Below are 24,976 nucleotides of genomic sequence, written 5' to 3' on the forward strand. Positions count from 1 at the left end.
CTTCGTCCATTAGTGGCCTTGTGCGAGGCCGAAATGCGGGGCGAGCGGCGGCCGTACACAAGCAGTTTACACCGCTGGTCGACAGCACAGCACGGTGTGTCTAATAAAACAGCAAGATAAAGAATGAGAACGTGCTCCGTTCCGTGCTGTGGCAACATGAATGGCATAAAAAGGCGCGGAGCCTTTTGTTTGCGAAGTATTTTTAGGTTACTGCAGAAATGTGCGAGTGGCCTGAGTACCGGTATGACGTCTCTTTTTGCAACCTTCGAAGGCATTTTCAATTTATTCACTCATTGAATACATATTTAACATGTCGAGGAAGAAGAAAAAAAAAACAAGTGGCTATTACAGAAATGTTAGAATGGTGATCGTTGGCGAAGCTCAGTATATATGCTCAAAAAACTTGTAACCTGGCATATGTCTGAGGATTGGCACAACTGCCCACCAGTAATTGCTGAGGAGAATGAACTGCACAGCATAATGTTTTTACATGTTACAGTTAAGAAAAACAAAAGCACCGCATGGCGCGAAGGACTTGTCGCTTTCTGCTCACTACTCAAGCCTTCTTCTATCGTGCTGCAGTCGTCAACTGTTTACTTCATAATTTGCTTCCTAAAGCTGCGTGGCGACGCACTATCGCCCCAACTGCACGCATAACCCTGCCGAAGCCGCCTCGTCCTGCAAGGCACATCTACCACGCCTGCGGACATCTCGATAAAAGCCTCCGCTCGCCATGCGCATCACTCAACCGCACCGACGGCACGGATCGCAGAGCTGCTGCTTCTTTAGACGCTTTCGTAATGCATCATGCGCTTGTTACTTAGCGAAATGAGAGACCGGCATCACGTGGTTCTGTATGTTGGCACTCTGTGTTGGTATTCGCGTCATTTCGTAATCATTCAGCTTGTCTTGTGCGAGTTTCGTTCATAAGTGGTGCTCTATGAAAGTGTCGACCAAAACTGCGTAAACGAGTATATTCCTCCAAACCCGTATACGCCCATGGCATAGTGCTACTCAACTATAAGATTGACGGAAATCGCGGAAGCGTGTGCTCAGGACTACACGCAAGCGCTACCAAATGTCAGCCTTAGAATTACAAATTATTTAATAACTGCATGTTTTGTACTTAATCGGCGCCGTTCCATCGACGTCCATTCTCCGGCGCCTCCTCCGTATGCGCCCGTTCGGTTGTCCTGCATGCGACTGGCATTTCCGTGAACACATGCCGGCGCACCCACGTGATCCAATATGGACGCGCGCATGCCGCGGCGCTGCAAACTGCCCATACACCACTGTAGTCCCAATGAGCCTCTGTACATCACCTTAAATTGTTTAGCTTGCTTGTTTTGCACTGCCGTGCCATAACCTTTGTAGCGCCCTCCGCATGCGTAATATTCGTAATCCCAATATTAATGTTAAATCGGGGTACCTTATTTACTGTTTTGCTATCGCGATTTTCACTAATTACACGTGTACTGTTCATATTTAAGGTAAGATCTTGTATAACAGCTCGTGTACCGCGTGTTTCAAGAAATGCGTCCGAAATTTCTTTAAAACAGGAAAGGTTAGCTAAATAAATGATTTAATGATTTCCTCTTGGTTGCTTTTCCCATAAAGTCATACACTTGAGTCATTTGAGTCTTATAATATATATATATATATATATATATATATATATATATATATATATATATATATATATATATATATATATATATATATATATTGAGAGAGAGAGAGAGAGAGAGTCATACATAATTGTGCAAATTAAACGAACTATTTAAGCTAGAGAGCCATGCGATCGATCCCAATTGAAGACTTGAAGCGCGCCACCCGAGCAGCTCAGAACCGTTTCCCGAAGTGCAAAAAGTTAACGCTGCAAATTTTTACAGCGTATTCAGTTCAGGCCAATTTCATACAGAAGAGCGAAACTGAACAGCTGAAGAGCGCAGCTGTAGTACGCGCTTTGTAGATAGACCCCATGAGTGAGTTGTTTACTTGCGCCTCACAGCCACAGGTTGGCGAGCATGACGCGAGCGTTCCAGTCGAGCTGCGATCTCGTTTGCTTCATGCTCGCCCGACGGTGAGGCGGAAACCGTCGCCTCACTCATGGGCGATTAAGGGCGTGACAGCTGCGCTTTTAAGCTGCTCAGTTTCGCTTCTCAATTGAATTCTGGGGTTTTGCGTGCCAAAAGCACGATTTCATTATGAGGCACGCCGTTGTGAACCTCCGGATTAATTTTGGCCACCAGGGATCGAATCTTTAATGTGTCCCCAATGCACAGGACACGGGCGTTTTTGCATTTCGCCCCGATAGAATGCGGCCCCGCCGCTGCCAGGATTTGATCCCGCAACCTCTTGCTTATAGCAGCGCACGCACCACCGCGGCGGGTGGTTTCTCTTTTCTGCGCGAAATTGGCTGGAATTCATTGTGATTTAAAAAGTGGCAGCGTGAACTTTTTGCTTTTGCCTGCCGCGCTTGCTATGATGTTGCGCTGCTAAGCACGAGGTTCAAATCCCAGCCGCGGCGGCCGCATTTCAGCGGGGGAGGAATGCAAGAACGCCCGTGTCCCGTGCATTGGGGTGCACGTTAGCGATCCCCCGGTGGCCAAAATTAATCCGGAGTCCCCCGCTACGGCGTGCCTCATAATCAAATTGCGATTTTCGCACGTAAAGCCCCCAGAATTAGTTTATTCATTCAACTTTTTGCATTTCTGGAAAGGGTTCCGGGCTCCTCGGATGGCACGCTCCAAGTCTTCCGTTGGGACAGTCGCATGGCTGACTCTTTTGCTTAAAACGTTCAATAGTGTAATATGCATAATTGTCTAATTACTACATCGAATCATTTTCCATTGTACGACTCTGTAATACAAGCAGTCAAGAGGAAATCATTTATGTAACCGTTCCCATTTTCAAGGCCAGAATTACGGGCACATTTCGTGAAACACCCGTTGTAAAAATTGTGCAAAAAGCCATCAACAATGACTGCCAATGTAAGCGAATAGCCCGAACGAGCGAAAGCTCACGCGCGATAGCCTCGGCGCTATAGTGCGTGCGATGGAACAGCACGTTCTATGTCTGTGCGCGCCTCTCGGGTGACGACGGTAGCGGTAGCTTGTTCAGCAACTCCGGCGCGTGCATAGATATCTACAGCTGTTCCGCTTTCTCGATGCCGCCGCACTTCGCCCCCACTGCCTGTGCAATAACGCGACCATGGCGCCAGTAGCGTATGCAATGCGAAAACAGCTTAGTGCCCAAATCCGCGTCAAGCGAAATTTATCGGTGGAAGGGGAGCGGCCTCCGCCACGCGCCTTGGAAGTCTTCCAGGTTGCGACGGGCGCCGAACGGATTCTCCAAGCAGGGCAGGCCCCCTTCCATCTCGCGCTTCTTTTTTTCTTTGCGCGCGGTGAGCGTCTTCGGTGGCATACCAATGTGCGGCGGCGCCGACCTCTGAGTGTCAAGGGCGCGGGCAGCTCCTCTCGATTGAAACTGATGGGCCGATTGCCGTGAGAAATGTGCGCGCCGCTTCTTCCACTTCGCGCCTGTTTGTCCCCTCCGCAAGCACATTTCGCCGCGCTTCGTTTAGCCCCCTCGGTCACGACCGTTTCGAGAGGTTTTGCTGTTCACCTCCATCTTTCTGCTGCAAAGTCGCATCGGCGTCTGCGCGATGAAGGGGAAGAATGGAGCCTGCAGTGATTGTGATCAAGCGTCGAATCGGCGCACTTGTATATGCGCTTCTACTGTGCGACCATTTTCTGCGAAGACCGTGTGTCGTTGGTCGTCCATATCAGCAGCTGCGGCTGGGTACTTGTTTCGATCAGGGCTATATATATATATATATATATATATATACACGAGTCACAGTGGGTGCGTTCCCCCTCGCCTTTGGTGCCCGTTCCTCAAGTTTTCATTAATCGTAGACTCAAATGTTGGCTCGAATCGCATAATCTGCGCCAGTGGGACGCCCTGATCAGGGAGCATAATGCGCACCATTGCATTGCAGTGCGAGCCTTCTCGTGCGTATAAAGAATAGTTAGCGGTGTGACAGTTGCCCGTTTTGTATAGCGCTTGTCGCAGCTTACCTCTGTCAATGTTACGCTGTGAATAGCTGCCGTCGCTTGCACAGCTCCGGACTTCTTGTGTGGGCTGCACCGTATATAATTAATACGAAAACACTGGCAAAGCGGCCCTCGCCCGCTATCATTCAAATTGGTGCTCACTCAGGACTCTCTTTTTGTGCCACTCTTTTGTGCCAACTATCCACACAAGGGTTCAAGGCCTTGCGTCAGAGTGAACGTAGAGCAGGCGTAGAAGCTTTTTTTTAAGGGACACCAAAAAATGAAACAAATCATCATTTTAAACTGACCGAGTACTCTCTGTATGCATTTTAAGTGGCATAAGCAGGCTAATTATTAGCGTTAAAGACAAACGTCGAACTTACCCTTTAAAATTTTGCCCCAAGCCGTGATGTCAGCGATGTTACATTGCGATCTTGTGGTATTTTAGCATGTTTCAACCGTTATGCGTAAAAAAAATGACGCGAATGACGCGTAAAAAGATAACCGCAAACAATGACACAAGTTGCACAATGCCACACTATTTTACCATTTTGTGCACCATCGTTTGCCTGGTATTTTCTCGCGGCTCTTTTCCTTTCTACGTTCACTTCTTTTTCGAGAGAGACACTGAGCACTTTATTTTTTCATGGCGCTAAGGCAGTCGCAACCCTCAGTACAGGGTCTAGTATTTCAGCGCTGCGCTGATGAAATCCGCAGAGAGAGCTAAAGAGGAAAGGCAGGGAGGTTAACCAGATATCGGTCTCCGGTTTGCTACCCTACACTGCGGTTGGGAGATGGGGTTAAAAAGAGGACAGAGAGTAAAGGGTTAAAAAGACATTCACACGCAAAGACACACACACGAAGGGCGTTCCAGTTAGGCACGTTCACAAAGGCCGGTAGATCGCAAGAAGCGCAGTAACGCTTGCACGGCCTTCCTCTGTGACGTTAGGTCCTGTCGGCGGTGTAGAATTCCTTTTTCCGAGAGTGGTCGATCGTCCAGCTGTTGAGTTCGTGGCGAAGGGATTCCCTCTGTTGACTGTACTGCGGGCAGTCGCACAAAATAAGGTCAATCGATTCTTCATGGCCGCAGTTGTCACAGGTTACGGTGTCGGCCATCCCTATGCGGAACGTGTAGGCTTTGGTAAAAGCAACGCCCAACCACAGTCGATACAAAAGCGTGGCGTTTCCACGGCGAAGCTTTGATGGGACTCGAAGGCTTAATGTGAGATCAAGGGAGTATAGTCGAGAATTCTTGAAATGGTGGCTCCTTCCATTGCGACGTGGTGCACTGTCGAGCAAGCAGGCGGAGCTTCCGTGCTGCTTCAGTTCTAGAAAGTGGTATTGGTACGTGGTGGTCCTCAGTATGGGCTGAACGGGCAGCTTGATCGGCCGGTTCATTGCCGAAAATCCTGCAGTGACTTGGAAGCCATTGGAAAGTTATTTCATGGCCTGCGTCACTTATATGGTGCATCGTCTCTGTTAGCAGAAGTACTAGCTGTTCGTGCGGTCCGTGTTGTAAAAGTGACAGTAGAGGCGGCAGTGCCGCCTTTTAATCACAGAAGATCGTGCTTCAATTTTTTTTTTCGAACTTCCGAATTTTTTGAAAATTTGTAAAACAATATTCAAACTCCAAATCGAAACTTCGCTTCTAACAGTCACTAGAATTTAATTTTCTCTCTCAAATGCAACAAATTTCATTAAAATCGGTCCTGGGGTTATCTCAGAAAAACGTTGTTGCGTTTTACATGTATTCGAATAGGCTGCGTCGGAGTTTGGCCCGACCTTAAGCTTCCTCTTAATGCCATTAGCAGTGAAGCAATGTAGCGAAAAACCGTATTACCTTCGCCGAAACGCTTCATATATATATTTGCTTTCTAGCACTTTTCTCTGGACACGCTGCGCCATCAAGCGGCGCCGCCACAAAATCCGTGTGTGTTTAAATATATATTCAGACACGGTTGTCTGAATACATATGACGCGGCACATACCCACCGACCCAAGTTGGCGTGAAAGAGGTTAGTTAGAGACAAACATACATAACGAAAACTGGGTCAAGTTGCCAAAGAATGCTAATCGCATTAAAAGTGAGTTAAACATCACCCACCGACGAGCAGGAAGCGTTGAGGCTGGCCGCGTCTATTAGGAGATATTATTTGCGGTTGTTCGAAGCAGCCGAAAGGCTGCCCCAGGTTATCTTTAATGCTCTTTAATGCTTTTTTAATCTCGGGACACCACTTAAACTCAGTGACCTCGTGATTGAGCGCCCGCCCCTGTGGCGGGCGGTCGAGGCTGCAAAATCACGTTGCCGCCGGTTACCCACCGCGGTTATCCCCCGGCCCGACACGACTGTCTGAGAGACAGAAAATATGGCGCAGCGTGTCCAGAAAGAAACACGCGAGAGAAGCCCGGTTGCCGCATTAACGCGTTTCAGCGTTCGCACGGAGCGGCGCGCCTTGCATTTCGGAGGCCACGCGCAGGCTTCGCGGTGGCTTCGCCAGATGACGCCGGGTGTTCTTATAGGAAACGTGAAGCAGGAGTCCCGCTGCACCACACGCCTCACACAATACTCGTTTGGACGGTGGCAATACGTTGTGCCGCTACGTTGATTCAATGCTAAACGCATTACCGTTGACAGTCATCGTGGAATGGGTTCTGCCGATTTCTTTTTCTGATGAGTATTCTACCATATGCATAAACAACGCTGAGTGCGATCTCGACGAGTGAACGACACGCATTCTTTAAACCGTTTCGGGAGTGCGGACTTGTATACAGCTCTTGTCCCGATGTTGTCTCTCGTGAGGTACCGCAAAACCAAAGCTGCAGGCATTCGCACCTGAGACGCGATTTCTAATGCTACCAAGTGCTACGGCTACAATATATGCGACTGAACCGTTTCCGCGTGTTTCCCTGTACACGGCTTCTTTCAGCCTGATGTAGTAATGCGCTGATTGTTATTGCACAAAGCCACGGCAGCGCTTTATTATTGTCCGAGCCACAAGTACTGCTTGTCTGTCGAAACGTGCGGCCCATTCGTTTCTGCGATTAGGAAATGATGCAGCTTCGAACGTGAAATGTTTGCTCAACACGCGCGTGACGCTGTGGCCAAACGAGTTATGCCTATTTGTTATCGCCCTAGCTCTCACTTATGCAATTTTTTTTTTCAATGCTGTTGCCTCTGGTTTGACCGAAACGTGACCAGTCGTCCTCGGAATGACGCACAGTCTGTCTTCGCCTCTTTTCTATGTGCGGGCCTTCTGTAGCAAAGACAGTGAAACTGCTTTTCCACTGTGTTTAAGTAGGGTCCGGAGATTAATAAGGTTAGGATAATTAAAAAAAGAATCCTTCAAAATATTTCCACACCTGGGTTTGCCTTTCGGCTGCTTCGGAACCACCGCGAACATTATCTCCAAACAGACTTGGCAAGCCTCGATGCTTTCTGCTCGTCAACGCTCAGATCTAACGTACACGGCGCACTTTTTGATCTCGGACAGCTACACCGACAGTTAAGATTTTAAGTGTTGGAAAAAGTTTACCCAGCGGCTAGTGACGCTTGGTGCTGAGGAACGCGGCCAACCGCAGCAGCAAATGCCACGACATGCCGCAACTTGTCGTCTGCTGCAGACAACCACAAGAATGGCGGCTGAGCGTCTAGTCCAGTGAAGCAAAAAATATCATCAAGAACGGCTCACACCTTCGTAAGCAAGCAAAGATTCAATGGTTGTACATGAATCAAGAAACGAAGGCAAGAAAGTACGAACGAAAGAACAAAGAAAGAAAGACGGGAAAAAAAGAAACGAAAGAACCTGCCGGAAATGCATTAGGTGCTCGCATGTTTCGTTGAGGAGGTCGACCTACAGCGTCATACGTTTACTTCACACTGCGACTCGTTATGTCTTACAAGAAGTCTGACCCTCCGGTCGTATAACTTCATGTATTACCACGTGTGCAGCTGGCTTTCGCCTTCCCCTAGGAGTGTAACATGCTGCCGAACTTTTTTATTTACGGCCTCAAAAATATTACAAAACAGCCGAAGTTCCCCCCAAAAAATCTGAGTTTACAATTCCACAACTCGATAACACAAAGAGATATCGCATTTATTTCAGCTGCATCTGTTAGAACATCTGAAGCGGACAAATGTGACTGATTTTATATCTTACATGAAATCGTTACAATGTTTGCGAGTGTTTTGCAAAAGTCCCACTCGCAAATCAGTGATATGGTAAAAAGTGGCGTATGCATCAATTTTGTACGCTTTTGATGTGTCAACAGGTATAATTTGCGGAATTGTCATACCGTTTTTTATTGCTGAGTTACGAGGTTGCAAAGTTCATACTTTCTTTTAACATTTGCCATTTTCAATTATTTTTCTTTAAAAATTGGTGCCCTAAAATAGAAATCTCCCTACAGTCCACAGATATTAATTTTTACTTTTAAATGCAACAAACCTGATGAAATTCTGTTCAATGGAAGCCGAGAAGAACTATTTCTACGCTCCCATGTATTTATATGGGAGCTTTTGGGCTAACTGTCGTATGGGAATGGTCGAGAGACCGGTGTGCGACTCCTGTGGGTGCGAGGAAACCATCGATCACCTATTGTGTACCTGCCCTCGCTACGATGTACAGCGCCTCTCTCTGCGGGCAACTTTCAACCGACTGGACTCAAGACCGTTCTCCCAGTCAAAGATACTCGGACCGTGGCCACACCCGTCACTGGCACGAAAAGCGATTCGTGCACTAGTACAATACTTGAAGGGCACCGGCTTAAGAGACCGTTTATAGTGTCTATGTGCATCCTCCCACACGCACTCAGTGCTTACTCTCTCCCTTTCTTCCTTTCTCTATTCCCCTTTCCACCACCCCCAGTATAGGGTAGCAAACCGGGTGCTCGTCTGGTTGACCTCCCTGCCTTTCCTGTCCTTGCTTTCTCTGGGCTAAAGTTTGTTATTGAGATAACAATTATAGGGACACTCCAGGCTCATTTCTGCCGTCTGCGTGGTGCTCCGTATAACGTCCAAGGGTGGTAACATCGGCGTCGCGTGCTGTATGTGCGATTGAAAGCGTGCGACGGAGAGCCGACGATGGTGGCGCAATCTTGCGCGCCAAGGGAGGAATGCGGGGAGGAAGCACGCTGTTTTCCGTCGCGCGCAAGGCATCGGGGCGAGGGGAAGGGGTGTTTTACTCCGGTGGCAACTGCGTATGGTGTGGCCGCGTGGGCCCTTCTTGAAAGCGTTCTGCGATGGGGACAGAGTGCGCCGAGTGCTGATGGCTTCGTGTGCGCTGCGTTCTCGTCACTTAGTTCGCGTTGAAGTGAGAGGCAACACCAAGGTCAATTCGTTCGCTGCTGCTGGCATCCTCACTCCACTGTTTTGATATCGAGTTTCCTCAGTCCATTGAATTCTGGGGTTTTAGGCACCGAAAGCACGATTTGATTATGAGACACGTCGTAGTGGGGGACCCCGGATTAATTTTGATACCAGTTTATCTTTAACGTGCCCCCAATGCACGGGAGACAGGCGTTCTTGCATTTTACCGCCATCGAAATGCGACTACTGCAGCCGAGATTCGATCCCACGACCTCGCGCTTAGCAGCGCAACATCATATAGCCGCTGAGCCACCGCGGCGGGTAGTTTCCGCGGTCATCGAGTGACATGTGTTCATGGTTGCCGGTGCGCGCGTTACGCCATGCTTGTTAATTTAATTAATGAGCGAATGTTTACACGGCCGATAAAGCTACTATCTTTACTTCGTATATAGATGTCTCCAAATTTCTGCTGCAATCGATGCTTCGCCTTTCAGGCGAAACTGCGGCTTTCTTTCTGAAGTATCGTACGTGTATGGTGCCGTAGAATCACTTTGCTATGTTTGCGTTTGTTGCTGGATAATATTAGCAGGCACTGGTTAATGATGTGCGTATTCGAAGTAAGCTTGGAGAACTAGATAATTAGGATCGATCTTTGTTGCGGAAAGGAAAGGTATTGTGCATCTAAAGTGACACTCAAACCGGCATCGCAATGTTGCCACGGGTAGCGTGTCCAGCATACAGCAGAACACACGTCACCCTTGCAGTGACGAAGCCAGCTAGTGCAGAGCACACAGTATATTGGCCGCGATGTTTTTATGGCAGACACTGCACTGACGGTACAGTGAAAGGTTGAAGTGTCACTGTTGTTTCTTGAGTGAGGCTTCAATTTTCGTTGTTGTGTCCCAGTGACACCGGATGAAATTACCACTGTCATGGGCCAGTGGCCAGAGCAGATGGCAAATATTCGGCAAGTCCAGTGCCTCTGCACTTTACTTGTACGACATATTAACGTCTTTCCGGCGTTATCTCTCTATGTGAACGCCGAACTGAGCTTCAAGAATCTCTGCTACACTACAGTATGCCCGTTATTGGTGAAAAGAAATGTGAAAATTTGGTGCTCTTCTGTTCGTTTCAAAGGCGAAAACCCGGCAGCTTGTGTCGGCCTACATTATTTCCTTCGTACGCTGTCATTCCGTGCTTTGCTTCCCGTTATCACCAAAGGCCTTTTTTTACAACGAAGCTGTTAGCCTCTGGTTGGTCGGCATTTTTCGTGTCGTCGTTCGTGGGGATAAATGTGGGCCGAACCCGGAGGTAGTGCAATACCGGGCCGACCCGCGGCGGTGGTGAAGCATGCTTCAAGCACTGAGCAAAGTGAAGCGAAAAATGCATACATTCTTTAGGGCCACGTCACGCATACAGCATACCGAACAGCAGTCCTTTCAGTAAAGAAGAAGCACAAAACATTCATCCGAACCACGTGATTGTTAAGGCGCTCCTGACAACAATGCGAGGCACGTAGCGCTCCCCGCATACGTTTCCCGGTAAAGATTACTCTTGCCCAAGCTGCCGCGGTGACGGCAGCTTGCGACGTGGGGAGTGACGTCACTAGCCTTTCGTATATAAAAGAACCAGCATAACTGATTTCATTGTTGTTGAAGCATCACTATGGGTAGGCAACGCATAGTTAGGACTCCCGAGGAGCAGCGTGAATACGAGGAGCGGCAAAGGGAAAAAGAAACGGCAATACGACCAGCGGCGACGTACTGTCCAAATTACCATTACTACCATTACTCTAAAGCAATAAAGCATTGCAGACCCGTCTCAGCACTTGTAGTCGTGGTTTTCAATAGCTTCGCTGGACGTCCATTTTTGCTGGGCCATGATGGTGAGTCAATTTTTTTAATCTTTGATTTTGACTGCTTTTTATCGTACCTCCGACTAACACTGCGAATCGGGAATGAGTACAACTTACATTCCGTTTAAAAAGTTTGGCCGGCTCTTCCTTTTCTCGCTAAATGGCCGGTCATATGTAGTACCCCAAGCGTGCAACGTCTTTTACTGGCTTCCGTGATTGAATCTCACATTAGTTTTGTCCCCACTTGTGGCTGTTCGTTATTCGAACCCCGCTTTGATGCGAATGACATTCTCTGTGCACATGATCGCGTGTGCAGCCACGTAAGACGCTTCGTGACCGCCTCGTTGTGCACGCACATCCGGCGGTGGCTGGCACGGCGGCGCTTTCTTTCTTTCCTTCTTTCTGTCTTTCGTTTGCGCAAATGAATTACGGTGGGGCGCTGCGCCGCAGGCTTATGCAACCAGATCCCCAGAACTGCAAAGCCTCTCTGAGGAGACCTCTGCCGCGGTGTTTCCCAGCGGACGCACGCCCCCTTGACCCGCGGCAAGTTACGCCGCGGGTCTGAAACGTAGACAGAGAGGGGCGTACCCGCATTGCGCCCCCGCGTTCGCATGGTTTTTGCAATGAAATCATTTGTGAATAGCCAGCTTGCGTAACGCGTCACGGCTCGTCTTCTGCATTGGCGTGCCTGTGTGGGCTGTGTGCAGGATTCGCTTAACCCGCCCGCTCCTGCGCAGCTTCATCTACGCAGGCGCCGCGGCGCCGGCGCGTAGCATCGCACCCTAAACCAAGACGATCTGTGTAACAACGAAACTGCTGCCATTTCCACTTAAAGGAGTACTGACACGATATTTTCGGCTAGTCATTCTTTTGCGTTAAATTAAGGTCCTAGCTAATTCCCAGAACAAAATACTGATAAACCTCAAAGCGCCCTTTTTTTATTACTTTAATGACAGCTTTTTCTGCGCCCAGTTTCGGTTTCTTTTCTACAGTGTCGTGACGTCATGACACAATAGGTAGTCACGTTGGAGCAGGAGGTCGCGACATTTTGACACTCTCTCGCACCCCTGCTATGCTGCTACTGTGAAGGCCTATGCAGCAGCATTGGGGCCGACCGAGCGAACCGAAGCGAGTGTCAAAACCTGGCAATGTCCTGCTCCCACGTGACTACCTTTTGTGTCATGACGTCACGGCACTGTAGAAGAGAAGCCAAAACTGGCCGCAGAAAAAACTGTCATATTAAAGTAATAGAAGAATGGCGCTTTGAGGTTTACCAGTATTTCTTTTCTGGCGATCAGAGGTCCCGGACCTTTATTTAACGAAAAAAAAAAAAGAAACGAATAAGAAAAGGGAGGAATTGTAAGATCGTTTCAGTACTCCTTTTAGAGTAACCATGGCGCTGCGCCTCTTGGCTGTGCGTATTACAGTCCATTCCCGACGAACCCGGTTAGGCCGAATTTGGTTGGTTTCCATAGACCTAGTACAAGGTAAATAAATAAATAAATAAATAAATAAATAAATAAATAAATAAATAAATAAATAAATAAATAAATACGCGCATTTAACGCACATGTCTTAATCTTTGCGAATGTTTCGTGAAGTGGCTTTCATGGTTTTCTGCCCCGCGTCATGACGCGAAGAGCTCCACCACGCGACCGCGGATTAGTTTCTCCGCGATCTGTCCAGTTCACTCGGTGAGAATTCGACGGAGAAGACGTGCCAAAGCCCCGGGGATGAAGGCATAGAAAGCTTCGCTTTAGAACGAATCGCTTATCACGAAGCGCCAATTCGGTTAAATTACCTTTTCTTTTTAATATCCGTAAAGCTTGTCCTGCAGCATATGTGGTTACCGAAACGAAAACTTGCATATTCTTTTCATGTAGGAATGAAAACATTAGCTTATAGAACTTATTTTCTGTAAGTCAATGTGTCACAGTGCCAGTTTAATGAGTCCCGTATATTGGCAGCTCTTAGAATTTTTTCACCCATGCATGTTGCGGGTCGGAGCTGTGAAAAGGTAGTAGACGTCCACTGCAGATGCTTTATGATATCACTTGGGAAAGCTTACGGGACTTAGCTTGTTGAGTCGTAGACTCGCGTGACGGAAGGTGTAAGGAGAGTTCCTCCCCCCGATTAAGATTACGGAAGAGGAGCAGATACTCAGTGGAATTAATACACGCGTGTCCCGACGGATTACCTTCCTTACTTTGCGTGTATGTTATGGGCCTACCAGCACAACGATCCTTTCTTTCCCCGCTGTTGTCAGGTGGTAGTCTAGTTTAGGGGGTCTCAAAGGCGCGGTATTAGCTCTTGCCTACAATTAGCATTTAGTACCCCCTGAGCGTTCACCTTCTGTGTCACCAATCTACCTTAGCTTGGCCTCTGGAAACACTTACTCCTTATGCTGAACATGTCGCAGCTCGATGGCGGATGCTAAATTGAGATGCCTGCGCTATGCGGTTATGGTATGGTCAGCAGAATTTCGCTTCCTATCAGATTGTCAGATTGAAGTCAATAATTAAACCGTATTTGCAGAGTTGTGGACGCCACCAAGTAACGTTCCCTGTCGAGCCGGCTGTTGGCAGCGGCATGCGTGTGGGGTGCATATTTCACTGTTGGCTGGTTGCCGTCGTGTTCATTTACCGCGTGATCTGATCTGGCGCTCCGCGAATCGCAAAAAGAAATCTCATTGCGGAAACTCACTTTCGTTTGTGCCCAAGGGCGGAACGGGTGGGTGTGCACGGCACACTATAGGGCCACCTTCCTCTCGTGTGCCTTTTTGGATTGCGAAGACCTTTCTCCCTCTCTGTCTGGCAACTTGCGTCTCACGGCTGCTTTCCGGAGCTTTTGTTGTTGACCTTCTGTGAGGGGTCGGGAGATTCTTCATTTATTTAAGTACATGACGCCCTGTTAGACGGGAAAATCTTTTCTCGCGAGCATTCTTATTGCGCCTATTGACTCTTCGGAGGTTGAGTGGCCACGCGCCAACGTTCTGCTCCAGGTGACAAGTATGGCACATCAAGGTCTTCGGGGCCTTCGGTATGCGCTATCTGTTATATCTGTTTACGTACATGTTCTTTACGCATTTATTCTCTTAAATCGTTATTGCTGGCTATGGTCTATGTCCGTTTATTTCATAGTTCCATCGAACCCTCTGGGACGGTGACATGTTGCCGGGCAACTGATCTCGTGGTATTTAGCCAATTAAAACGAAAGCCAGCCAAAAAAAATCGAAAAACAAGCACATTTCGTTGGTTTTTATCTTAGCTCATCAGCCCCCAACACGCTCAGCAAATAGCCTTGTTGCATGGTATTTGGCAGACTCTCCCGTCCGCTTAAGTTACCCAACAATAGGGCATATACAGCTACTAGTTGTGGATAATGGATAATGGCGATGACCTTTTTTTCTTTTTAAAGAAAACGTTTCAAGTACTTTCGACAGGACTGTGACGACACAAAACTGATACAGAAACACTGATACGGGCCGGAATTGGCTCATGCAGACTCGCGTAGTTGTTTGGTTAAATGTCGGAAATCGTAAGTGGGTGGGTAGGGGGTGGGGGCGTAGGGGTAAGTAGGTTGGCTGGCTGGCTTGCAGGCTGGCTGGCAGGTGGCTGGCCAACCGGCCGGTGCGCGATTTTGGTACGTGTCAAAACTTGCTAGCAAGAAAATCTATGTGTGGCAATGCCAGGTCATAGGAAAACACAGGGAAGGCGGCAGATAGAAATTCAATGCGATGAGCAACACGACAACAAGGTGAGAACAGAATCCAACGTTTCAACAAGTGGACTTTCAAGGCCTTGAAAAAGACAAATCCACTTGTCGAAACGTTGGCTCCTGCTGTCATGTTGTTCTCGTGTTGCTCATGCCAGGTCATATGGCATGACAAAAAAATACATCTAAAGATTTTACCGAACTTACGAGGGCGAATCCGAAGGTCTTTTCCCCTAATTAAAAAAAATTATGGCTGTAAATGGGAAGTCAACATATCCATTCCCAGCGGTGGACCTTTCTTGGACCGGCCCGGCTTTATCTGCCAGATACTCCGCGGCACGGCGCTGCTGTCAGATGTTGAAGATGGCGGTTAGGCTTCACACTTCCACGACGTACGATCAACGAAGTGTGATTCGTTTTGTATGGAGCAAGGGACGAACGCCCATTAAAATCCACAGGGAAATGTTGCCCACATATGGGGAAAGGTGTCTCGCTTTGAGAAGTATGAAGTGGTGGTGTTGTGAGTTCGCAAAAGGCCGTGAAGACTTGCATGACAATGAGCGTTCGGGGAGGCCGCGTGCGTCGCCGACTGACGACAGGGGCACCTCAACTTTACTGCTGCGATGGGACGAATGTCTGAACCGGTGTGGGGACTATGTGGAAAAATAATGTAAGGTACGTAGAATAGCACGTGTACCTGTAATTAACCGTACGTGCCTTATTTTGGCTAATAAAAAAATAGCGGCAAAGACTTTGTGATTCGCCTGCGTAGAATTTAAATTTTAACGTTGTTCACTATTATTCCTGGAAAGTAATTTGCATGCCCTTAGTGCGAAATAACAACGCTTTAGTCTTTTCCGATTGACCCGCCGCGGCGCTTAGCGGCTATGGTGTTGCGCTGCTAAGCACAAGGTCGCGAGATGAAATCGCGGTCGTGGCGGCTGCATTTCGATGGGGCGAAATGCGAAAACGCCCGTGTTCCGTGCGTTGGGGGCACGTTAAAGATCCCCTGGTACCCGCCGTGGTTGCTTAGTGGCCATGGGGTTCGACTATTAAGCACGGGGTCGCGGGATCGAATCCCAGCCACGTCGGCCGCATTTCGATGGAGGCTAAAACACCGTATACTTAGATCTAGGTGCACGTTAAAGAACCCCAGGTGGACCAAATTTCCGGAGTCCCCCGTGCACTACGGCGTGCCTCATAATCGATCGTGTTGGCACGTAAAACCCCATAATATTTTTAAACATCCCCTGGTGGTCAAAATTAATCCGGAGTCATCCACTACGACGTCACTCATAGTTAAATCGTGGTTTTGGCTCGAAAAACTCCAGAATTCAATTCTTTTCCGAATTAATAGTCCAACCATTATCAAGTGACCATATGTGCAGTTTATTCAGAACTGCATTAGCTCTTATAATTGGGTGGAGCGGTTAGATGAATATAATAACGTAGTGTCATCGACATAAAGACTACATAGCGCGTATCAGCATCAATGTTTAGTAGGTGCCTCGTTCATCGTTTAGGCGGCATCGGGCCTCATCGGAAAGCGCCTGTGTCTTTGAAATGTAACGCCATCCTTTGATGATTTCCACCACCCCATCGCTTGCTCGCTTCGTTGACACGTTTGTAAAAAGGCCGCGCTTTCTTTTTCTTTTCTTTCATTCTTTTCTTTTGTATGTTTGAACGTTCAGTATAGGTATAATGCAGGATGTTTGGCGAGAGTTTCCGGGGGCGGCGGTTCTGTCACAATTGTCGCATATAATGAGTCGGAAAAAAGGTCGCTCGGAGAGTCAGGTTCTTGCTCTGACTAGGCAATCGATCGCGTGCGCCTCTAATATTGCGCTGGATAACTACGCTAGCGTTGCTCGAGATCGCCGCTTGTTATTCAACCTACCAAACTTCGACGGTTATACAAAGAATTATTATTATTATTATTATTATTATTATTATTATTATTATTATTATTATTATTATTATTATTATTATTATTATTATTATTATTATTATTATTATTATTATTATATGGAAACATACACAGTTGCTTGAATTCGAAGGGACAGGTAGTGTAAATTCAACCTCGCTTGAAATTTGTGCTACCGACGTGAAATGCGGTTTGTTCGCGTCGTTTAACGCGGTCGGCGATACACATTTTTCAGTTTATTTATTTTTTGCTATAACATGAAGCGTTATGTTGCCTTCTATTCCGTCTCGGCTCATAGTCAGCAGCGTTACCCTTCACTGTCACATGTGCAGAGTTGCTTCGAAAGCGGCGAGTGGAACGGCTTGATAACTTTTCGCCGCTGCCCTGAATCTCCGCGAGGCACGGAGTTTACAAGACCTCTTAAAGCTGCTTGTTTGTAGCTCGCGGTACACACTACGCGGACTGCATATTACATATATGATACATGTTGTTGAAAGGCGTTAATTAAACCACATTCTCCTCCCTTCTTGACTATCACCACAAGGGGTTGACGAAGCCAGTCCTGGCAGCTTAGTTATGGAGTCGGGCCACGAGGCGCGTTTCACCAAGGTGCGCAAGGATAGGAACCGCTTGCGGTGAATCTCGTCTCCAGCGGGTCGCGTCCCCTCTTGAAATGTGGAAGGCCAGGAGGCGCGGGCGGCAGCTTTCGCGTGTGCGTGGATCGTGCCTGTAGCGTAGATGATCGTACGTCCAGAACTACGGGAATGTAGAAATGTATCTCGGTGCTCCCCTTCGCGTGCGTGCCACCGCTCTTCTGTTGCGAGCGCGAGCCTCGCGCCGCATGCTCCTCGATTCGCCCGCGCACGCGATACGCGACGTGGTCCCCGTGGCTCGCGACCCGCGGCTAATCGACGAGCTGCGCGCGAGGAACGCCACTTTGCGGCCGGGCGGCTCCTTGATTGACGCTGACGTTTTTGCGGCCGCGCGCGATCCTTGCGCGTCTCCGCTGCTCGGCGGCTGCGGCTGCGTCTCGTCCCCTTGCGACCCGCACGCTCGAGGCAGACGCCCGTCGCTGCCTCTGCAGGGTCAGCCTGGCGCCGTGCCACGTTTTGTTTTCGTATCAAAATCTCGCCAGCGCTCTTTGAGCGCACGTGCATATGAAAGAAAAAGTTTGTTGAGAAACTTTTGTTTTCGATGGTGGTCTCCAAGGTCCGGTTCTCCTAAGACACTTCGCGGAAGTCGCATAGCTCAAGCTGACGCTGTTCCATATGTATATTCTCGATCGATCGCGCGAAGACGGGCTTTTGTCATTTGGTGGCTGCGACAGCGAAGATGTTTTTTATGCGCCTTTTGCGGCGTATAGTTCGCGCCACAGACCATCACATTCCTTCTTTTATGTCCGGACCTTGGAAAAATTAAACTGGCTTCGTCTCTGATCCATCAGAATCGATAAGTCTCTCTCTCTCTCTCTCTGTCTGTGTGTGTGTGTATGTTAGCGCGCGCGCGCTCGCGTGTGTCAGACTTGTAGACGCTACAGAGAAAAAAAAAGTTACCGATTACTGTGACAGTTATCTCAGTCAACAATGTAATTGATTACAGTTGCAAATTACCGCCTCATGAAAGTAATTGAGAAATTACTAAAAAGTAGTCGCTCCGGTTAACGTTGCACGTAAGTGCGCGATCGCTTCATTCACCCCGTACCCCAGAACGCACCGCCGTCCTCCTCTCCGCGACGTCACTCGCCGAGCGTTCAGGCCTTCTCTTGCCTAGGTGGTGTTGCTGGAGCGCGGAGCGCGGTATACGTCGTTCTTGTAGCATGACGCTACATCTTTCTGGCGAGCACACATCAGAGCACGTCAGCACACACTTCAGCAGTCCGCTTAAATCCATTTGGTCCTCCCTAGATCCGTAGGTCAGGGCATTCTGCGGTCACACCTTCCTCCAACCGGAGCTTCCAAAGTCGCCTTGAGGGCGAGGGTGCGCATAAGCACTCCGTCACCTTTGTTCCCTGAACACAATCGGAGAAGTACCCTCGGGCGCACACGGCTCACTGCTCCGGAAAAAGGAGGGGACACGCGTTAATGAGAGGGTTCACGCTTGTCTCAATTTACGCGTCTCGGCTCATGGAATGGACAAGCGATTCGCTGGTTCTTGGGCCGATTGGTTTGGGCGGCCGGCAACGGCGGTGTCGAAACGGCGCAGAACGCACTTTCCAGGGAGTTTGTTCCAACGTCGTGGTCGGCGGCCCGATGTCATCCATCAACCACCCTGTCTTCCGTCAAACGTGTCACACCATGGTGTCGCCACTGATCTGACTGATGGAACGTACTGTTAACTTCACAAAGCCTAAGCGATTTGTCTCAGGAAATCGAAGAGAGGTTCGGAGGCTAGTACCCCTGCTGGCCGATCGTAACAGTATAAACTTGGAAATATTTGCTTACTAACTGGTCACTATAGTTTTTTGCGAACTCTTTAAAGCATCCATGAATATTAAGAGGCTAAATGAAAAATACATTTGGATATCTGTATACCGTCGACAGAAAAGAGCAAACGAGGCGAACTCCGTCGCACGGTGGTCGCTCCGCGTTGCCCGTCGACCACACCAACTGCCCTCGGATTGTGTGTTTAGATCATTTCAGTGCCGTGGCGCTGATTGTCATATGAGGTTCACTTTCGACATCAGTTTATAATATTTATTATAATTACATGTCAGCGACAACTGAGTGACACCACTGTGCTTTCACAAGCGCTGTCCGTCCTCGCCCACCTTAAGCTTTCCACATTCCGGCAAAATGCGGCTGCATTTCAGGGCGTCTCGAAGCTTTCAGGCCGAAATAGCCTCGCGGCGCTGGCATATGACAATTCAGTAGCCGCAAGTAGCGCGATGAGAACCGGCTCTGCGAGGAACGAGCAAATTGTGTGCTGTGATGGCATCTCCGGCCGTCGCTTATCCATGCTGCTTTCCTCGCCGGATCGCTCTTCCCGGGCGGAAACCGAAATAAACTCGTGCTCCGTTTGCTAGCGAAACAATTTATGCACAATATGCAACACAACTAGCCGGCCTTTCCACGAAAATACCGCGATCAAAACCACCACAAACGGGCGTCTCAAGGCGCGCTAGGGCTGCGTTGGTTGATCGTCTGCTTCTCGTAACTAATCATGTAGAAGGCGGTAGTGACAGCCGTGTTCGCGCATGCACAACGGTATTTTTGCAAACCGTGTTCGCGCATGCACAACAGTATTTTTGCAAAACGTCCATTAACAAGCATGGTGTCAATGCGCGCAAGCAAATATGAACACATCACACTCGATGAGCGCGGACACTCGCTGTCAAAATGCTGGTGTGAGCATGCGCGGCAGCAGCAGCGAGCGAAGTGACCTTCGTGCGGTCTATTGCTTCAAAGCAAGATCGGCGAGAATACAGCGCGCACAAAGGTATGAGTCGTCTGCAGATTGCTTTCGAGATACGGCGCGCGCGACGGCGTGCGGCCGTGCAAAGTACGCACTTGTTGGCGGAGTCGAAGCCGTCCCTCCTCCCGCCCGCGCAGTCTCCCCGCTTTGCTCCATATATCGCGCGCAAGATTGAGTCGCGATCGTCAGCTCCCCTTGCACCTGGTCGCGAAATGCGCAGTTGCTGCCAGAGCACAACGACGCCCCCCCCCCCCCTCTGAGCCTTTCGTGCGACGGAAGACGGCGCGTTCGCTCTCCGCTTTCTTCCTTTGTGCGCGGCGCGCTAGATTGATCCGCGGTCGTCGGCTTCCCTCGCGTGCTTTCACTCGCACATGCAGCATACGACGCGCGGCGACGGTGTTGTCGCCCTTGGTCTTTATGCGTAACATCACGGCGACGCCGACGGTAGAAATACGCCTGGAGTGTCCATTTCGTGTCCACCGCAGTAAAAGTGGAGTGTCCATCGCAATAAAAGAAAAAAAAGAAAGGAAAAAGAACGAGAAAAGAAAGGAAGGCATTATATCACATCAGCTGCTGTGTAACGTCGGTTTCCCAAAAAATAATGCAATATTTTTTATGGATAATTGGATAGAAAAAGAAAATCTAGACTTCATTCTCTGAGCAGGCGCACTTGTTGACCGGGCGTGGGCGCCTCCCGCCATCTGAAGTTGGGCAGCCCGGCTGGCTTGCGTGTCTGGCGGGGAATCCGCAACTCGCGGCGACTGCTGTTGCGTGCGGCTGCTGCAGTGTCGTTGCGCTTTATCGAGGCAGTTTCGCCCCCCCCCCCCCCCGGCGAACGGACGGCGATTAGCGCCCGGCTGCGCCTGTCGTCCTCGTGCCGCTCTCTGCGGTTAATTGCCGTGCCTGTTTGCAGTTTCTCAGAGCTGTGCCGCCTCGTGCGCCCTCGATCCGCTGCTGTGCGGGGATTTTACTTACCCGCTCTCTTTCGTTCGTCTTTCTGCCCGCCACCCTGCAATCCTGCTTCTTATTTTTTCGCTTTCACGTTTCTTCGCACATGTGCTCCTCAAGTGGTGTTGCGCCTGTTCTTGGCGTTCACTCTATTTCTTTAGTTTCATGTTCGTGGGCCTCTCCTTGTGCGCGGTCCTGTATAACGGCGATTCGGCCTTGGGCGAGTATCTTATACTGCAGCGCTTGATGATTCACTGCGCGTCTGGACTCTCGCCCTGAGGCACGTACAGGTTGTAACGGCGTACTGCGCCCTCCGCGACCGCTCCCCTTTCGGTCGTGCTGTATATGGATGAATGAAACGATTTCTCTATTATTTCTACATCTCGCTTTTCCATCTCTCTCTATCTCTCTCTTCCGGCGCGTGAACCTCTCTCCCGTTTGCTTTCTTCACTTTCTAGAAATATATAAAACCACAGGAAATAAATGTTTCTGTCAAAGACGTACGAGAGGCTCACACAATGTGAACGTCATTGCTTGTGCTTTTGAGGATAGCTTACAGCCAAATTCAAGATATCTATATGCCAGTTATCGATTCATGGTTAATTGTTTAGCTTATGTCAGCATTTCTTCATTTTTGATGTACTAGCTTACGATTCTTGCTAGCTTGTTTGTTAAATGTGCAGTCAGAAGGTGCATTCGTTACTTCGCAGCGTTTCGTTACTGTTTCTGAAGTTCGTTCAATGTACTGCGCGATATTATTATTATTATTCCGTTGGCGTACGACTTATGGTTTTAGGTGTCGCACCTGAGCATTAGGCGGGCACTCCCTGTTTTTCTCATCTTACAAAAGACCGAATTGGACACCTTCTAACATGAGGCCGACGTGCTGTGAACCATGATGTGGGAATACAAGGAGTTCATTGAAAACCATGTCGTCGGGCAGATTGCGTTAAGCGTCGCCCGCGTCCCTTGTTGCAATGTGTGGGCCCTCGCCATCCCGAGTGACGTCACGGCGCGCAGCCCTGGTTTATCTAAGCGGTGTTGCACCACTACACTTCGACATCTCAGGCCGCTTGTCTTCCTAAAAAGAAAACGTTTCTAATATTCCAAGAGCCATCTTAGTGCTGAATTAAGTGCGTTGAGCTGCATGCATGACACCTCCAAAAGTGGCACTATATTTCAAGAAACAAATCGATCAATTTCCCAGTAGCACCTGGTGATATCGTTCGCGTGCCCCCACAGCGTGGCCTGGCATTCGTGCGACCATCTTCGCTGTCGACGCCGCAGCACAGACGCCTCCGCGCCAATCGAAGCCGGCCAAACGAACCTCCCGATCCGGTTTGTCGGTTCAGGCGTTCGTCGCTTGAGCCGACAACCGTTGCGGAACCGCTCCACGCAGTTGAGAGCAGCGATCTATATTTTGCGTTTGCGGCGGAGGGCGCCGGCACGTCGGTCGATTCGTGCTTGCGGAATGTTTGTCCGCTTTGCCGGACAGCAGCAGTCGCCGTAAACGAATTAATCAGGTACGTGGCGCTCGGCCACGATGTGCCGTTGACGTAAACCCGGCTTCCTCGTGTTATCCCATCGTTGAGCTGGTCGCTATACTGACCTTGGCCGTGCGCGGCGGGAAAGCTCGGGGGATTAGCCCCTGTGCATGAGCCACTCACTGGTCGAATGAAAAACGGCCGACACTGCGGCTGGGCTCAGCCGGCCGGTCCGTAATGGCGGCTCGCCCCATTGGGCGCCTTGTTGTTATCCGGGGCAAGGGCGTTCGCCGGGATGGAGCGGAGATTTATTGCCACCCTTTCTCCTCGACTCCTCCTCCCAATGCTCTCGGCGACAGCCGCTCGCGATGAGCCGCCATTTGCTAAGTCTGGGTGCTGGGCTCCTTCCTGTCGTTTCGCCGTGAGTACGCGGTCGGATGACGACTCCTTTGTGCCCCGCGGCCATTGCTGATTGGAGCCGATGCGCGTAAGCCGCCCCCTCGTCTCCGCGCTCCGTTTTTCTCCACTCGCCGCGAACCCATCGGAGTCATCCCCTGGTTAGAATTTTCGTGATAATCCGCGCAGCTAATTTCTCAGGGGTGTATCTTGGCAGGTCTGCACGTAGAGGAAGTTGGTTACGACATAATGATTAATTCCTATTTTTCGCTTTGCGGTGCTGGGATCGTGTGTTTTCATTATTATCAGAGCATCAGATTTTCATCCGTAAATTTGAGGCGCAAAGGAAATAAACATGGACGGAAGGACGGACCAGTTCTTTTACGTGTCTCTCCTTTCGTCCATGTTTTTTTTTCCCTTCGCGCTTCAAGTCTCTCTCTCTCTCTTTCACACACACACGCGCATATATATATATATATATGTTATAATGGCTCATTCTGTCACAGTGCCAAAAAAAAGCAAACATGCGTATCAATGTTTAGGAGCACTGATAAATAAAATGGCCTAGTTTAATGTGTACGTACATGTAACGTTGACGGAGTGAATTAAGGGCCCCGATTTTGTAGCTACTCCTTTCATTCGATTCTATGCCACTCTTATCACCCACCGTTCACGGCCGGCTGACTCCGTTGATAACGCGGGCGGAGCGTCGCTCTGACCGCTGATGAACCGCGGAAAAGAATAGCATCGGAAAAGGCATCGCTGCAAAGTGGCGGCCAAGCGTGCAGTTCCAGGTGCGTTAAGGAAGCTTGGGCGTCCCGTTTTCGGGAAGATGCTGGCGAGGAGACGCTCTTGTGCCGAGTAGAACATGGGTGACGTCGTTTCCGTGGCGTGCATGATGAGCTGCGGGGTGACTGGCTTGCGCGGCGGGGCCAACCGGCGAACCGCTCACCACCTGAGGCACGGTGTCAAGGCCGAAAAGGGTGCGTGCAAACGTCCCGCCGGTGATGGCTCCCCGGGAGCCGATTTTGTTTTTCCCGCCCGTCGAGGCAAACGGCTCTCTCACGGCGCGCCAGCCAGCGCCGCTATCTTGAGCCCCGCGTCGTCGTCGGCTGCCGGTTTCTCTTTTCTTTTTTGCCCCCGAGCGTCTGGCTGCTGCGTGACCGCGCCGAAGGTCGGTGGGCGTCGTTTTTGTGTTCGCCGCCGGGCTGACTGCACAGCCGGTGGCATTTCGGAGGACCATTAGGGGCCGCGTGAGGGAAGGGTTGATGCCACCGCGGGCACATCGACCTGACGGACAGGTAATCTGGCTGCACGCGCGCGGCGGGTGAATTTGCACTCTGCCCCTCCCAGTGTTCTTTGCATAAACTCGGTGCCGCTTTTCTAGTGCACTTTCTACTCTGGCGTTTTGACTGTAGCTGCGCTAAACCGCAGCTTGCGGTCTTTACTGGGGTCGTCAGTGAGGGCATCTTGTTGCATGCACCTGTCACGCGGTCACGGGTCGGCATTGACCGAGTTTTGTGGCGGGAAGCACATGGCGAGTCGCAGCGTCGCCATCCTCCCGGCGTGTGTGATAGACGAGGTGACGTCAAACGACCGTCTTCGTGTGGCCATCTTTCTTGCGCATTGTTTTGACGCCTTTGTTGCATGATTAGAGCATTCCGATGTTGCCTTTCTTGTGTTTTAGCACCTGAATGTCGTACAGCCACGGTTGTAAGCTTAGACCACCCGCCCTCGCTCCTGCATGCATCGCGGGTGGTGGTGCACCAATATTACTCTGTGTTGGTATGGGAAATAGTGCTTCATTTCTGAAAATCGTCGTCTTTTGCGTTGTCTGAGTGCAGGAATTTTGCAAAAAAATGTCTACAGTGTGGTGGTCAGCAC

The 24,976-nt window shown here is 49.6% G+C and overlaps 1 protein-coding gene across 4 annotated transcripts in view; it reads left to right on the top strand.

The window, feature by feature from the left end:
- The window catches only part of Ae2 (anion exchange protein Ae2), a 335,868-nt gene that overhangs the window by 146,507 nt on the left and 164,385 nt on the right, over positions 1–24,976 (top strand). Inside the window, exon 1 of one of the 4 annotated variants that reach the window (XM_075676769.1) lies at positions 24,370–24,393. The exons of the other annotated variants lie outside the window; for them this stretch is intronic. The gene's annotated coding sequence lies outside the window, so the exon portion shown is untranslated. Of the gene's footprint in view, positions 1–24,369; positions 24,394–24,976 lie in introns of those variants that run through there. 4 annotated transcript variants of the gene reach the window in all.

Source organism: Dermacentor variabilis, unplaced genomic scaffold, assembly GCF_050947875.1.
Source record: "Dermacentor variabilis isolate Ectoservices unplaced genomic scaffold, ASM5094787v1 scaffold_12, whole genome shotgun sequence".
NCBI classification, from domain to species: Eukaryota; Metazoa; Arthropoda; class Arachnida; order Ixodida; family Ixodidae; genus Dermacentor; species Dermacentor variabilis.